Here is an 8,512-nt window from a genome sequence, read left to right on the forward strand (position 1 = left end):
CACACCCCGATTCGTGGCGTTAGTCCGTCCTTAAGCGGACGGTTATGGTTTGTGGATGTGAAGTGCGCTGAGGATGGAGCTAAATAAAGGGGAGAAGAAAAAAAAACTTCCCGGTATAGCGAATCCATCGAACGGCAGGGATCTACGAAGCGACCGCCGGAGATCGCCATGCCGGGCAGAAGCGATACGATCTCGCTTTCGTGGCACCTCGGTGCAGGATTTATACAGCCCTTCCCCGGGGCCCTTTCCTCCAATCCACTACACCTTGGACGCCATTAAATCGGATGTCGTCTGACAACAACAACAACCAAAAAAAAAAGTCGTAGACGCTGGATGCGCCGACCGCATAGAATTTCAACAAGCGAAGTGAAATAAATTCACCCCAATCCTGAGCGCGAGGATGCTACGCCGGAATGCAACAGTGCAAAAGGATCTTCCCTGCCAGCGTAACGTAAACCAAGCCAAACGGTTAGAACGGTTGCTTTGCTAGAGACATTGACTGGCTCCTGCTCATATGCTCGTCCGTACTGTAGCAGAATGTAGAGAAATGTAATTTTCGTATCCTTACCATACGGTTGTAAAAGTAATTGCTACTGTATTATTGTTGTACATTAAACCAGCAGCCTGGAAATAGCAAAGGATAAGTCTGGGAGAAGTACCTTACAAATGTGATAATTCGACTATAATATCTGCAGTGTTTCAAGAAGCTCTGGTATGAAATTCTTGAATATTTGATAATCACATTATGAAATTAAAAATTATTATAAAAAATATATTTAGCACACTACTCCACGGATATTTGTTTGTTTAACGTTTAAACATATCTAAGAGATTGGATGACACATCACGAAGGTGTAGTTGGTATGATAGGATTGCACCCAAATTTCATCCAAATCGCTCCTCCGTATGGAGAGCTGATTATTCTGTCAGGGATATTTTAAGTCCTGGCGACCCACAAACACTTTTTGAAATAATAGAGCCACAAACGAAGAGCAGAAGTGAAGGAAAATTAGGTTTTCCGGCGGTGAAGTTTACTATTCGGGGCGGCCCGGTGGCATGATGTTAGCGGCGCCGGTCTTCACACGAACGGACCGGACCAAAATTCCATCGCGATCAATTACCCGTACGCAAGGTTGATTATCCAGCTACTAATTAATAATTTATTAATTAATAGTTAATCAATATTAACCAATAATTAAAAATTAATTAAAAACTCAAAGATAATAATCATAGATGCTTAGATTATAAGATTTTATATGATAGTTTAAGTATTTTTGTAGTTAGAATTAATTTTTGCTTAAGATTATGTTTTTGCTACAAATAAATAAATGATGAAATTGGGACACATGTAATGGAGACGCATGGTGCTTGATGATAAATCCTAGTTTTCATTCTCATGTATCTTCAAGTACAATGCGTCTCCATTACAAGGCTCCTAACTAAATCATTTATTAAATCATTTAGCAGAGTGAAAATTAAGCTATGTGTGAAAGAGTTCTTTAAAAAACCTATAGGAAAAGCTATACGAACCAGAAATACTGAGGACTTTAAAATATTTCTTCATTTTTTTTCATTAAAGATTCTAATAAACTGCCAAATTATTTTAATATTCAGCCGATAACATAAATTGCACAAGCTTTTTAACTAAAAAATTACTGATAAATAACAGCGAAAATTATACAGAACCACGATTCTATTTTAAACAACTTTCGACTTTATAACATCAAATCTCCGTAGTAACAAAAGCAAGTTTCAATTCGGTAAGTTTCAATTTGACAGATTGATCAATTGTAATCGAGAGCAGTTGCAAAGGAGAATCTGATACAAAACTAGACCTGTACAGTAGCACGTCATATTGTAACAGGTGCATAACCTCCTCTAACTTTTCTTTGTCTCACTCATTCACCCTCACGCTTGCAGCACAAAACGCACCGTCCGTTAAGATTGACGCGTTAATGCAAGCGCACTGCAGCAATGTATAGTGTGCGATAAATCTCCATGGAAGAATATAAGATTACCACCTGTCAAATTGCATCGATGATGACTGAAATGCTGCGCTCATTGTTTGCTAACCATGCTTGTTGAGTACAGTGTATCGATGGATTGGGGGGTATGCGACAGAAGGTAGGTTACCGTTTGCTACCCATCCCATCCGTCCGACACACACACATTGTACCGTTTGATCACCTCACCCTCCACAATTGCCACAAAGGCATTAATCTTCTCTGGTCTGGTCAATCCCACTTGCGGTGCTGTGTGTGTGTGAACGGATAAGCCAAACACCCAAATGTTTCATACATGCCGAGATTGACTTTTGCCTGGCACGGGATTGAGTTGATTCTTTTGCTGATCTACCGGACGGGAGGGTTGTGTGAGATATGTTGCAATGAGATTGGCTTTTGGGATAAGCGAAATCCCCTGTCCCGCAACCCGGAACCCATTGTGGGGTGCTGGAGAACTTATGTTTCAGGATTCGATGACGATTCGTCGGACTGCAATATGGTATCTTGCTGGAAAAGAGCAGCCAAGAAAGGGCATCTTGCTAGTCGTGCGAGATGTACGCAAACCCGGAAAAATCCAAACACTTTTCCTTATCGAATGTGTAATAAGCGTTACCGCTCTGTCCGCCTGCGAAATGAGCAACGGGGAGCTTGTCCAGTCAACTGATGCCCGAGAAAACGATTTATCGATCGTCCCGGCAGACTACTTGAGCAGCACTTTCGTCACTAGCGAATGTGTACCGTAACGCATCAAGCAGCTACTACGCTACGGACGCATTGGCACCGGAGTCGGTGTGTCGGTAAGATATAACCGAAATGGGGTGAACATAGACGATACCGCAAAAGTGACGTATATTGATCCCTGTCACGCGGTGCCTCCCGGGGTAAAGACGTTTGCTTGGGACGGCGGACGCAACCGCCCCACCCACACCACCCCCACCCCCAAGATGTGCCATCAGGGCATAAGGTCGGATAAACGGAGTCTGCTGTCAAGATGTGTGCTCCTTTTTGGTGCTATCGTTTACATTCGCCTGCCAGCGGATGGACGTTCAGGAAGATACAAACGTTACGAACGAAGCATGATCGATGACGAGCCTAGTGTATCGTGATGTTCTGATAGAAGAAATCAATTTTTGAACGCTTTCTGCTCTTTCCCCAGTATCGTACAGGTGTCATTAGCACATTCAACATCAGTTGATGGGGCGAATTATTATAACAATTGTTGGCCAACCACAATAACTTTGCCCACCATACATATCGGATAATTTGTCATCCAATTACAATATAATTGCTTGTGGTTGCTAGGGAAATAGTTGTTTGCGCAACGATCTTTCGTTGGGTGAAGTAAACACTGCCACAAAGGAACGATTATTAAATGTAATCGAAAACAATACCAACTATTTTCCAACGTTTTATACGTATATTACGTCACAAATGAACTGGATGTAACAAATATTGAAAATGCCTTTGTGATTAGGGCTCATTGAATTATTACGTAACGCTTATAGGGGGAAGTGGGTTAATACCAGCGTAACGATTTGTTATACATGGGAAAGTGAGAGTTTAAATGTTTACGTGTGTTACGTAGCATACACCAAAATGAAACTTAGTTTCACGCTTCATAGTCTATGTATGACAAATTAACTGTTTTCAGGGTGTTGGCGCCATGGCGAAGGCAAAATGCATAACAATTATGAAATTATGCACTGGAGTTATAATAAATTAAAAATTAAAGCCAAAAGGAATTTAAAAGATTAGGATTTATTATAATGAACAACAACGAAGGAATAAGCACTCGAACTGAAGACTCCGGCGAGATAACATCAGAAGAACATTGGGAAAGAGTCTTCAAACGGATTTTTATACAAATTCCACGTTAGTATCGTCTGATATTCACCCATTGATACCTTCTGATGTCCACTCAGTTGATGGTTTTGAATTCAGGTCCACCACTACACGTGGATCCAGTTTACATCCATTGCCACATAACAAACATCGTCAACTCATAAAATTGACCACCCATAAATTGAGCTTGAAGAACTTTAAACAATCTCAGAATCCTAAGGCGTTTAAGAAAATGCAAATTATTATCAACGATTAAGTAAGTCTATCTGGCGAAAGTGGTAAATTTACTATGTAGTATGTTTGTTTCTTTTTGCAATTATCTAAATACTTGATTTACGTTAAGCTTAAACGTTAAACTCGGCTTATCAACATGGAAATTAATTATAGGCCCCCAAATAAATGGATAGCTATTTAGAGACGAGTACTAAACAAATAAGCACTACGATGAAAGAGTTGGGAAAATATCTTGTTTTTTTTTTAAGAAAAGAAGAAAGGGGTCGACGAAATGTTGCGTCCAGTGCTACGTTTTGTTACAATATGAGGGGAAGGGGTCGAAAATTGGCAATTTTTGCGTTGCGTAATAATTGAATGAGCCCTTAGATACAATCACTGTCCTGAGAAAAAAAGCTGTACAAATCCTGATGTCTCTATAGAGATAAAACAAAAGGTATGAGACATTATAATGCACGATATGACGATTAACCACAGTCATTAGACTCTTAATCACATCCCGAACTCCCTGTACAGCCATTTACCGATTTTGAATAACAATAGTTGAAGGAAGCGGACGGTCAACTCCCACATCCACAACAATACATAACAGAGATACTAAGGTGACTAATTCGTCAATGTTCGATGTGTACTCTGGACGTCGTCCTTTCCCAAATAATGCTTGGAAAATACTTTTTACACCACCCTAATATATCCGCAAACTTGTGCTGTAATTAAAACGCAAGTAAACAATTAAAATAAACTGATTAATTTAACATCATCTGCAATCATTCAGTACAATCTATGTTTATCTACACCGCACAAAAATACCGTGTTCGATGTATTATGATTTTCAACACACAATAAAGAAAAAAAAACTCCACGACGCCAAATTCTCCAACAGTGTACCGCGTCATGCGAGTAGAACGTACCAATTGCCCGCTACCTGAATATTACGTGTAATAGAAACGTTCATCAACTTTTTAACTGCCGGACAAAATGTCGCACCAGCAGTACTTTGCACGCATATGCAAAGCATTATCAGCATAAGCGTTTGCAGAAGTCTTTGGACGTGGTTAAGTGCGGTGGTAACTGCTTAAATACAGCACCGCAGTACTGTCCAGCGTCGATTAGTAGTGTCCAATGTATAGCTGTGTGTGTGCTGTTAGAAGAGGTTGTGAAAATTTACCGGCATTAAAACACTCACCGACAGCACTAACCATTTTCCATCCGCTCTTCCACCCTTTTACAAGTGGACCTTCTCGTGCTTCAACCGCTGCGTCTTCGTGCTCGGTCCAGTCCAAGAGAGCGTTTGCTGTCCCGTTAATGTAAATCATGGGATTAACATCGCATAAACATAACCGTCGCCTGGGTGTGCTGGAGGATGGGCAACGGGTTGTCCGAGGGTTGTCCGTTTCGGGTCCCAGTCCCGGCGTCTCTGGTGAGTACAGAACGAAAACTATTAACTTAATAGGTTCAAGGAGTGTCGTTAAAGGGATAAACGCCTTGTACCATTCGTTTGCTAACCTCCGCTTCGAACTGCCATCTTCCCGATACCAGCACCGTACCAGCACCAACCTTCTTCGCCAAACTTCGCCGAACCAACCGTGCCGGAACCATAAACGCTTCGTATCGAATTTAAATTAATTGTTCCCAATTGGCCCATGTGGGAAAGTGTTCCAAGTATCTTCACCATCACACACACACACACACCTCCCAACCGTAGATGCTGGGACAAACGCATTACCCGCCCAATATCAACGATGTTCGGCTGGGCAGGGATTTCGGAGACCGCAGGTTTTATCGAGCAGTGTGACTTAATTAGTAGAGTTTGTGCTCGCACGCTCCCGACTCCCGGCGGGCATCATTCCCGCTTCCGGTCTACGCGCCACTTGATTGATTCTTGTGCCCGACCGGCGCTGGTACGGCGAGGCAGTTGAAAATTGCCATTTTCTGCGAATTTAATGCATTGTTCCCCGGTTGGGTCCCGTGGGGGTAACGCGGAGGGCCGGGCTGCAACTGTGTATCGGTGCATCGGACAACAAATTCGACAAGATTGCTTCACGGTTCGTCGCCCGTCGTACGTGGGGAGGGTGGGGACAAAACATGCATATGGCATATATGTCCCCGGCATCTGTGCATCCACACTGTGTATAAGTGTGTGTGTATATCCGTACGTGTGTTTTCGGGATGCAACGCTACAAAATTGCATTCGCTCATCCCTAAGGGGCGCCCTATCGACGACAAAAAAATAAAGGGAGGAAATATTTCAAAGCCAAAGGACGCGTCCATATGCTCCTTGCCCCCTTGGGTGATGCAACTCAATGTGACCCGATCTCGCAGAGCTGAAAGTCTGAGAACGGTGAACACCGTCTAAGCAGGGGTTTTCTGGCCATTGTATTTCACACAGTATTGCAATATGCAGTAGCTTATATTTTATAGCATGTCTAATAACGTCAAGAACGCACTGAAAATTTTAAATTTAATTAAAGCGTAAGTATGCTAAGCAATAAATACCTTAAAGACATTCAATTAATCTTCTTACGAAAAACCCTGTACAACGCGGAAGAAAAACAACGCTTGACGAACGAACGAATTTTCCGCTTCCCAGAGCATCCAGAACGTATCCACCACATGTGTTTGTATGTATTATAGCAAAACGTCGGAAAAATGTACAAAAAAAAAAATCCCTCTTTTCCCGAACGTAAGAAACATGAAGTACAAAGACGAATAAAAAAAAAAAAAGCTAAAGCATCTTAAATCCGAAAAGCTTACCATTTCTATACGTCCATTCACGTACCGAAGGTTGTTTATATACATTTTTTGTTTGTTTGTTGCAACGATGCTGGTACACGGTAGATTCTTTCAGAGCTTTACGCATAGCTGCATGCTCTGATGCAGCTTGTGTGCACACTTGTGTAAAATAATCCACCACTCCTGTTTACGCGTATAGAGAAATAACGAACGTTGATGCAATATACGTAGTTTTCCATGATTACTTATCTTGATGTGCTTTATTTTACACAGATTTTTATGGCACATTGCTAACGGCTTAGCGACCCTCGCAGAAGATGTGTAGTCGTAAAATATGGACATACTTTTCTTGAAGCTTACTTTTATTTACTTTACTGTTGCCTTTTTATTAAAACAAACGCCTCCTGTACATGTTAGTATTATGGGTAGCAGGAGCAGTAGGGTGGTACCACAGCTTTACGATAGATGTAGTATAGGCTTTCCAGAAATGATGGGTTAAGACAGGTTGAAGATCTTGAGTCACTCTCTAGACCAAGTTCACTTCAAGCTTTAGAGCCTTCTCATTTCAACTCTGTCACCACCCGGGAATCGTATTGCAGATATTCGACTCCGACTTTAATGATATTGCACCAGATTGCTCTGAAGCACATCGAATGTCCTGGAAATCATCATTAAGACACTCGGCTTTGCACTGATAATTTTATTTAGCATATTTTTACAAGTTATTCACACTTACGATGACATGATGAGACTTCTGAAAATCTCCCACCTGGAGTAGAATATTAGCACGTAACAATGGTTCTATTGAAACAACTACGAAAAACCACACCAGACTACACATTACGGGACGTGTTTGAAGCTGCTGGTGGGAACCCGCTGGTGCATCCGACACCATCCACATCTGCCCACCCTAGCAGACCCAGAAAGGGGGGGCCCATTTCATTCGCAACTAGTTGAAAACTCCAATAAAATCGAGTGTGAGGTTTGATTGTTTCTCAATTAAGTAACATCGATACGGTCGCTGTATGCCTCCCGTGAGAGGTCGCCCCTGCAGCGTACGGGGCGGTGTTCGCATGCAGCAGGAAGAGGCACATGTTGCCAACAAATCGGTACCACCATCATCAGCCCACCGTGTACTTTGCCGGGTGCCGTATGTGCGAGGGTTCATAAATTTGGCCAGCAGTAGTGGGAGGAAAAACTTTTCACCCTCCCCCCCTCCTTTTCCGCACAACCGAAAAACGTTCAGTAATCGGTGGAAAAGTTCTGGTGCCCGTAGATTCCTTTACTTGGAGTTGTACCAGCACTGCAGACAGCACGGCACAGGAAGTGTAGTCGGAGTTCCATGAAAGTTATCATGTCACACTATAATTTCTCTTTCATTATCTTTAGTTTTACTGGCCGTGCGTGTGCATGTGTGTGTGTGTGTGTGTGTGTAATAGTGTGAGCGTGTCGACACACACTAGATGGACCTTGCGGAGTCCGTAGTTCCGGTCGAGTTTTTAACCAATGTATCGATTGGTTTGTTTACCGAAGCGAAAAGTTGCTCATTTGCTAGAGTTGCTCGCGTCCCTTCTTCGAAGAGTTTGCCCGGCAAAGTTTAGACGACTATTCGTTAAAGTACGACGTTCGTTAAAGATGGGCCGGTGGTGATTGAAGAAGTTTTGTGGCCACGAATTGTGGTTCAATGCGCGTTCGATGCACCG

Source organism: Anopheles marshallii, chromosome X, assembly GCF_943734725.1.
Source record: "Anopheles marshallii chromosome X, idAnoMarsDA_429_01, whole genome shotgun sequence".
Lineage (NCBI taxonomy): Eukaryota > Metazoa > Arthropoda > Insecta > Diptera > Culicidae > Anopheles > Anopheles marshallii.